The sequence below is a fragment of the Dermacentor variabilis genome, chromosome 4, assembly GCF_050947875.1.
Source record: "Dermacentor variabilis isolate Ectoservices chromosome 4, ASM5094787v1, whole genome shotgun sequence".
NCBI lineage: Eukaryota > Metazoa > Arthropoda > Arachnida > Ixodida > Ixodidae > Dermacentor > Dermacentor variabilis.
The window spans coordinates 141,207,573-141,217,194 of NC_134571.1; positions in this window are offsets into that span (position 1 = coordinate 141,207,573).

The window sequence follows — 9,622 nt, forward strand, 5'->3', positions numbered from 1 at the left end:
ATAGCCCAACTAACGTTTCGAGTTGGCCCACTTGCAAATTTGCAGTTGGCCCACCCCCAAACTTCAGTCTACCCTCCACCAAACTTGAATTTCACCGAACAAATTTCAAGTTGGCACAACACCAAATTTCAGTCGGCCCAATCTGCTTCCCCATGCACCTCATAAGGAGCCCTATTTATCCCTGTGGGTATATATGCTCTTTATATTGTTTTTAGTTTAACTTGTTCCTCATCACATATAAAGTTACGAATCATCTACATTTACACTAATTACTTACAACTTACTAATTTAATACTTAATAATTACTAATTACTAATTTAATTAGTTAATTAATTTAATTTACTTTTGTACAGAAACAAGACATTACACATTACGCTTGACGGAGCTAGGGTACTCGTCAAAGACTACTTGCGCACTACAAGTGCATAATGATTTTCAGGCTTCTTACTTCAGTTATTTGCGCTACAGCACGGCATAGCGCTCGCACTACACCGAAGGAAACAGAGCGTGCAACGTTCGCTGTGTCGAGCCAGCAAAGTAAAAGGAGAAACACGGGGCCAACCAAAACGAAAAACTCCAGCAAAACGGAATATCCGCGCGTTTCCAAGGACAACAGTACGGAGACCAATCGTCGGGCAGAAAAATGGATGCAAAAGTGGTTCCGCAGGGGGGACGGGCGAGGGGGGAGGAGGAGGTCGCGCAGCGGCGGCAGAGTTCAAAGCATGGCGATACTTTCAAATTATCAAGCGATTTTAGTGCACCCCGCCATTCCCGGCAGGGCCGCACTCGTAGTACGCCCCCATAGCATATTTTAAACAACTAAGTACACTTCCACTCTGTGTAGAAGAATGACCAATGAAGCTGTGTATGTGGGCCCCTTATTGGCGAACTGCAGCTCCGCCTTGGGTCGGCCCGGCATTACACTATATCTTCGGGATCGTCCCACATATGAAAAATGCTCATCGCCTGCTTTACCTTTGCCGCAGAGCGGTACGGTATTGCACTATCTTTAAGATCGGCCCACGTATGGGGAGTGCTTAACGCCTGCTTCACCTCCACTGCGGGTCGGCGCGGCATTGCACTATCTTTCTGATCGGCTCAGGTATGGGGAGTGTTTAACGCCTCCATCACTTCCGCCGCGGGTCGGCCCACATTGCAGTATCTTTGGGATTTGTTTGTACGCGCGGACACAATAGTGAGTATGGTAGCCCTAAGAAGCTTCGCTGTAAAAAAATTAACCAGTACTTAGCAGGACGTTCTTGTATTATCACTATTATGACCAACCAGTACTGAAATTTTTAACAGGGAGAAGCGTTTACCAGAAGTTGTCTCACCCCAATATGCGGCGTTGGATGCTGCGTTCGACGCTGCTAGTCGCCTACGACTGTAGTTCGGACTATAGACTAGGGCCTCGTAACAGAAACACCGACGTGCTAAGCAAGGTACCGGCGCCGGAATTCGATGAGAAGGTGCAACCAACGGGCGACATATTGCTGCTGCAGAGCAATGCCTCCCGCTGCGAACTTCGACATCGTGGAACTAACGAAGAAAGATCGTGCACTCTCCAAACTGAGAGACTGCAATCTCTTTGGCTAACTTTTGATGAAAGCGGACAACTGTTTACTAGGTGAAGTAGACAGAATTTTCGCTGCATTGTAATTGCATTATCTGGGGCAACAGAGTAGCTATAACAGAAATATAGGAACAAATCATATCCTAAGCTTGTTTGACGCAACTTTTTCTGGAATGGCTGTTTTGAAAGGGCAAACTTGGTCTTGAATGAAATGACCGAAAATGAACAAGGAAATCAATGATTTCCTTGTTCCCGAGCAGCAGTCAAAGTGACCAAGAAGCACCAGTTGATTTCTGGGTTAAACCAGATCAGCCACTGAGCTGGTAGCAAATAAATTTTAATGGGACTGTGAAGAGCCACCTTTTTATTCTCGTCAGAACGTTAAAGAACCCCAGGTGGTCAAAATTTCCGGAGTCCCTCACTACGGCGTGCCTCATAATCAGAAAGTGGTTTTGGCACGTAAAATTCCATAATTTTATTCTCGTGATAAGTGCATATTCACAAAGAAGACTTGCAGATCATGCCTTCCATGAAAACATCACCAGTAATCACGGCAGTGCCGGTGCTCTTGGCAACGCACAGGTTTCGGAACGTTATTGTTTTCCATAACGGATAAGCTTACACTAGCGAACAGAGAAATATTTTCTCAAGCGTAACCGGTTTTCATTCGGTGTCAACAACTCTTTACCACCCCCCTTGTACATAAAGAGCCGTACGAATGCTGAGGGAAGTGAAAGAGATATCGAAGAAACAACCAAGAAATGACACACAAGTGGAAGATGTGTTTCTTGTAGAAGCAGCATACCACCCCACATTCAGTTACGCGAAAGAGCCCAGCACAGCCGATGACGGGCCGCAAGCTGCACACCGTGTTAGAAGACTTACGCACGGACAATCTGCGAGACCAAGTTACTTGTGTCTCAGTGGTTAAAGTGCTTGGTGCTGGCTATTGCATCTACGCCGGATGCTTCGTTACAGGACTTTGATGGAAACCCGCCAAAGTCACTCAAGTCAGGGAAACGGTTTCCAACTTCTTGTTGATGACCAATGACGACGTCCATCGCAGGCAGAGAAAGTGATTGAGAAGAGGATGGTCTACAGAAAAGTCGTCAGAGCCATTGCGAGCCTACCAGATCAGGCTTCTTCCGGATTGGAGTACTTGAAAACACAGACTGCACACCCGCCAGTGCCGATAATCTCGCACCGAGGCCGGTGAAGACCAGACGTACCCGAGCTACGACGATCCAGAAGAAACAAGCGACTGACGGTCTGATGCGGCTTTACCTAAGTAGATAGTTTGTGTTGAAGTTAGCTGGAATCATTGTGAGGACACGGCAATAGATACGGTTCACACTGCGTTTTCGCTGACATCACCTGACAATTATACTGTCTTTCAGTGTATACAATATTGTCACGTAGTAGTGACGGTGAAGAAAGCAGCAATACTGGGAATGACGGAACTAGCGTTTTATTGGGCAAAGTTCTGCCCTCAGAAAACACGCTATACTCAAAGAACAACGATAACGGCGAACACGCTCGGCGATCATCGCAAATCTGATCAGTGGGTCAAGTGCGTCGGCTTTTTACATCAGTCATTGAATTTTTCGGAGTAATCGCTTGGACCCGCGTGCCTTCCACAAAGTTCCACATTATTCGCGTTGCGCACACATGCGATCAGATTACACAAGGTTCGGTCACAGACAGCGGATGGAACCATCGATAGCATTCCAGAAAGTTCCTATACATGCAGGCGCGGCCTGCGCTGTGCGATAACATTTGTTAGGTGGTAAAACGTGGTCACCCTATCGCAAGCATCGACCCGATACTGCCATCAACTTGTTTGCAGCATCGACCCGATGCTACAAACAAACGAGAGTAATAAAGGAAAGCACCCGTAGCAAAGAAACAACAAAACAAGGAAATTCATCAGCATGCGTAAAAGGCTTTAAGACGTACCACGTGGATCACTTCAGATTGTGCGCGGCGCTGCTGTGAATGCGAAAAGCCGTCTGGCACGACCTCATAGTCCAGTGCGCCAATACGTTGGATGACCTAGTAGGGTCCGAAATAGCGTCGCAATAGTTTCTCACTCAGTCCTCGTCGTCGTATCGGGGTCCAAACCCAAACACGGTCGCCGGGCTGGTACTCGACAAAGCGTCGTCGGAGGTTGTAGTGTCGGCTGTCGGTACGCTGCTGGATTTTGATCCGTAGGCGAGCGAGCTGTCGGGCTTCTTCGGCGCGCTTGAGATAGGTAGCGACGTCAAGATTCTCTTCGTCAGTGGCGTGCGGCAGCATGGCGTCGAGTGTCGTCGTCGGGTTCCTGCCGTAAACCTGCTTAAAAGGCGTGATCTGTGTTGTTTGTTGCACCGCCGTGTTGTAAGCGAAGGTTACATATGGCAGGACGGCATCCCAGGTCTTGTGTTCGAAAAAATTATGGGGTTTCACGTGCCAAAACCACTTTCTGATTATGAGGCACGCCGTCGACGTACATTGCTAGCATGTCGGCGAGGGTCTTGTTTAGGCGCTCCGTAAGACCTTTCGTCTGTGGGTGGTAGGCAGTTGTCCTCCTGCGCATTGTCTGATTGTACTGCAGAATGGCATGGGTAAGCTCCGCTGTAAAGGCCGTCTCTCTGTCGGTGATGAGGACTTCTGCGGTGCCATGTCGTAGCAGGATGTTTTCGACGAAAAATTTCGCCACTTTGGCGGCGCTGCGTTTCGGTAGAGCTTTAGTTCCAGCGAAGCGGCTGCGATAGTCCGTTGCCACGACGATCCACTTATTTCTGGATGTTGATGTCGGAAACGGTCCCAACAAATTAATCCCGATCTGCTGAAATGGTCGACAAGGAGGTTCGGTCGGCTGTAGTTATCCTGCTGGCCTTGTCGGTGGTGTCTGGTGTCGCTGACAGTCTCGGCATGTCTTAACTTAACGGACGACGTCGGCGGTCAGACGCGGCCAGTAATACCTCTCCTGTATCCTCGACAGTGTCCGGGAGAATCCGAAGTGCCCAGTGGCTGGATCGTCATGTAGGGTGTACAGTACTTCTGGATGCAGCGCTGACGGAACAAGAATCTAGTTCGCGCGGATTGGTGAGAAGTTCTTCACGAGCAGGTTGTTTTGTAGCGTGAACGAAGACAATTCGCGCTTAAATGGTCTGGGGATAATGTCGGTGTTCCCTTCCAAATACTCCACGAGGCCTTTTAGCTCCGGGTCCGCTCGTTGCTGTTTAGCGAAGTCTTCCGCGCTTATTATTCCAAGGAAGGCGCCGTCGCTCTCGTCGTTTTGCGGCGGGGGATCAATGAGGGCGCGTGATAGGCAGTCGGCGTCACAGTGTTTTCGTCCGGACTTGTAGATTACCATAACGTGATATTCTTGCAGTCTGAGGCTCCACCACGCCAGCCGTCCTGAACGGTCCTTTAAGTTAGCTAGCAAACACAACGCGTGATTGTCGTTGACGACTTTGAATAGGCTGCCATAGAGGTAAGGGCGGAATTTCGCTGTAGCCCAAATGATGGCGAGACATTCCTTTTCAGTCGTAGAATAATTGCCTTCCGCTTTTGACAGCGACCGGCTAGCATAAGATATCACGCGTACAAGTCCGTCTTTCCTCTGGACTAGGATGGCACCGAGGCCTAGGCTCCTGGTGTCAGTGTGGATTTCTGTATCCGCGTCCTCGTCGAAGTATGCAAGTACTGGCGGCGTCTGCATGCGTCGTTTGAGTTCTTGAAATGGGTCGGCCTGCGGCGTTTAACACTTGAACTCGACATCACATTTGGTTAGATGTGTTAGTGGCTCCGCGATGCGTGAAAAGTCCTTGAGAAAACGCCTATAGTAGGCATACACGCCAAGGAATCTACGCACTGCTTTCTTGTCGATGGGCTGCGGGAACATTACTATGGCAGCCATCTTCTGCGGGTCGGGGCGGACTCCAGATTTGCTGATTGCGTGGCCTAGGAACAGAAGCTCATCTTAAGTGAAGCGGCACTTTTCCTAATTCAGAGTGAGCCCTGACGGCTTGATGGCCTCTAATACTGTCGCAAGCCGCCTAAGGTGATCGACGAAATTTCCGGCGAAGACAACGACGTCATCCAAGTAAACAAAACACGTCTTCCACTTTAATCCTGCTAAAACCGTGTCCATGACGCGCTGAAACGTTGCGGGAATCGAGCACAGTCCGAATGGCATGACCTTGAACTCGTCTGGCGTGATGAATGCCGTCTTTTCGCGATCTCTCTCGTCGACTTCTATTTGCCGGTAGCCAGACTTGAGATCCATCGACGAGAACTATTCAGCGTTGCAGAGCCGATCCAATGCGTCGTCTATCCGTGGAAGGGGGTACACATCCTTCTTCGTGATCTTGTTCAGTCGACGATAATCGACGCAGAAGCGTAGGGTTCCGTCCTTTTTCTTCACCAGGACTACAGAAGAGGCCCACGGGCTTTTCGACGGCTGGATAATGTCGTCGCGCAGCATTTCGTCGACTTGTTGCCTAATAGCTTCCCGTTCTCGCGTCGAAACTCGGTAAGGGCTCTGGCGGAGTGGTCGAGTGCTCTCTTCGGTTATTATGCGATGCTTTGCAACTGGTGTTTGTCGAATCCTCGATGACGTCGAAAAGCAGTCTTTGTATCGTCGGAGAAGACTTCTGATCTGTTGCTGCTTACTCATAGGAAAAGTTGGATTCACGTCGAAGTCTGGTTCGGGGACTATGCTCATCGGGGTAGATGCGGCTGAATCGGAGAGGACAAACGCATTGCTGGTTTCCACAATTTCCTCGATATACACGATCGTCGTGCCCTTTTTGATGTGCTTGAACTCCTGGTGAAGTTGGTTAGCATTATTTGCGCTTTCCCTCCGTGCAGTCGAGGCATCCCTCTTGCGAAGCAAGCTTCCAGGTCGAGCAGTAGACGTTGGTCACGCTCGATGACACCTTCTACATCAGCGGGTGTCTCAGTGCCGACGGAAATAATAATGCTGGTTGGCGGTGGGATGCTCAATTGATCTTCTAGCCCACTCAAGACGTGGTGACTACGAGAGCTCTTTGGCGGTATCGCTTGATCTCCCGACAGCATTATCGATTTCGACTTCAGATCGATTATTGCGCCGTGTTGGTTCAGGAAGTCCATGCCGAGAACGACGTCTCGTGAACACTGTTGGAGGATGACGAAGGTGGCAGGGTAAGTCCGGTCATAAACGGTAATTCTTGCCGTGCAGATTCCAGTCGGCGTTATGAGGTGTCCTCCACCGGTCCAAATTTGAGGGCCTACCCATGCAGTTTTAACTTTCTTCAACTGGGCGGCGATGTGTCACACTCATTACGAAGTAATCAGCCCCTGTGTCCACAGAGGCGGTGACTGCGTGGCCGTCGAGAAGCACGTCGAGGTCGGTGGTTCTTTGTCCTGCGTTATAGTTAGATCTTGGCGTCGGATCACGGCTGCGTCGCGTTGACCTGTGGCTGGTACGTGGCGTCGTCAGGTCGTCTTTCGTCGGCTTATTCTTTGCTTCCAAGCTTCTTCGGGACGGCGGTGTGTCGTTGTTATGTCGTCGAGATGGTTTTTTCGGCGTCTTCTTCGGCGGTGGAGGATCTCCGTCAGTTCTCCGACGGATCTCCGACGATGGAATTGCGGCGTTACAGGGCCCTAACGCGGTCGCGGAGGGGGACCTTGACGGCGGGCGATGGCGGCGTAGGTCATCGCTTCCGGCTGGGGTTGCGGTTATTGTGGTTGCACCTCAGGAACTCCCAACGATCGATGAACCTCCTCTTTGACGATTTCGGCGATTGAATGCACTTGAGACTGCGACCTTGTGTAGAACTTCTGCAGCTACTCCCGTACGGCCGCTCTGATAGTCTCACGTAGATCGTAGGTGGCCAGTGATTGAACTCCGGCGTAATTTGTAGAGTTCGTGCAGTGGTTGCATTGCCGGTTCCGCATCTCGAGTGTCTTTTCGATGCTGGTGGCCTCGCGAAGAAATTCGTCGACGGTCTTCCGTGGGCTTCGTACCATTCCGGCGAAAATCTCCTACTTCACACCATGCATGAGTAGGCTGACTTTCTTCTCTTCAGCATTTCCGGCTCCGCGTGGCGGAATAGATGGCTCATTTCTTCCGTGCAGATCTCAGTAGTCTCATTAGGCAGCTGCACCCGGGTTTCTAATAGCGCTTGGGCTCGTTCTCTGCGTACGACGCTCGTGAATGTCTGCTGGAAGCCGCTTCAGGACAGGTCCCAGATCGGTAAAGTGGCTTTTCGGTTCTCGAACGACGTCCTGGCGGCCGCTTCCAATGCGAAAAAGACATGTCGCAGTTTGTTGTAGCTGTTCCAGCTGTTAAATGTAGCGACCCTCTCATACGTCCAAGCCAGCTTTCCGGATCCTCGAACGTTGAACCGCCGAACGTCGGAGGCTCCCCGGGCTTCTGCAGCACGGGGTTGCCATTGGAGTTTACTTGGTGACAATCTTCCTGCTCGTCTGAGGCAAAAGTCCGGGCTCCGGGGGCAGTCCTTGCAGCCTGCGGCTACCGCACTGGCTCTTGTTGACGTTGGTGTTGTCTTCCGCGTTCGGGCTTGGGTCACGGCTTTGTGGGGTCGTCCAGTACATGAACGCGAAGCACCTCCTCCAGATGTCACGTAGTAGTGACGGTAAAGAAAGCAGCAATACTGGGAATGACGAAACTAGTGTTTTATTGGGCGAACTTGTGCCCTCAAAAAAACACCCTGTACTCAAAGAACAACGATAGCGGCGAACACGCTCGGCGATCGTCGAAAATCTGATCCGCGGGTCAAGCGCGTCGGCTTTCATACACGAGTCGTCGAATGTTAGAGTAATCGCTGGGACCCGCGTGCCTTCCACCAAGTTCTACAAATGCAATCACATTACACAAGGTTTGGTCGAAGACAGCGGATAGAACCATCGATAGTCGTCAAGAAACTTCCTATAAATGTGGTCGCATCCTGCGCTGTGCGATAGCATTGGTTAGGGGGTCAAACGTGGTCACCCGATAAACAGGTACATGTGTCAATATGATGCGGAGTGAACGCTCACTAATTACTTGGTAAAGACACGAGTCACATGCTCAGCTTTCCGGGGTCATTCTATTTGTTTTGGGTGCTTACGTTTTCATATGTCGTCAGCCAGTCGTACACGCCGGTGTCGCCCGTGTCGCTGAAAATGGCATAGTCCCTGTCTCGACGCACACCAGAGCTCATGACGGACAGAGGAGGCACTTGCTGAGATGGAGTAGGAAGGGTTTGCTTGGATGTGTCTTCAGGCATGGTTGAGCGTAGGGTACGGGACCGAAGTCCCAGGATGGGCGTTGCAGGCCGAAGCACCCTCCACCACTTGTAAGGGCGTTTATTTCTCACCGGCGTTAGGGACCGACGTTAAAATAGGGCAGGGACTCCGACCACGAGCGGCGTTCCCCGAGCGAAAGTGCTGGATAGATTGACCCACTAGAAAGCGCTGGAGAGGATGGTCCACTATAGCGTCTTTTTATGCGAAGCATACTAACCGCACAGCCACGCTCTTCCTTGCTGCGCCGCGCGCGGCCGCGTAGCTACCATACGACGTCATAACAGCTGCAAAAGCGGAGGCTCAACTCGTGCGCTCGCTTGCGGCCGCGTAGCTACATAGCCGGGTCTCAGCTCGTGCGCTCGCCTGCATGAATTGTTTCTTTGTCTAGCCGAACCAAATATGGCCAAGCAACAGCAGTTCACCAGGCTAAGGAGTGGTTCAACAACTAAAATAAAGGCTAGTATGCTTCGCATCCTGGGCTTAACCTTAGCTAAGCTACAGCCATTTTTTTCTTTGCTACACAAATAGTTTTAATTTCTTTCTCAGAATGTCCGCAAATCAGCCATGAAAAATGAGTACGTAATGAGCACGTGCAGCGGTCATCAAACGCAGTTGTGAAGGTACGTCGCAGGAAAAGCAGATTCGTCTGAAAAACTGCAAATAGCAGAGTTTATTATTATTAATATTTCGTGGGATAACATGTATATACGCCTAAATGAGAATATAGGTCAGTTAAGTAGCCGGCTGGCAAATTGCCACCGTAAGGAG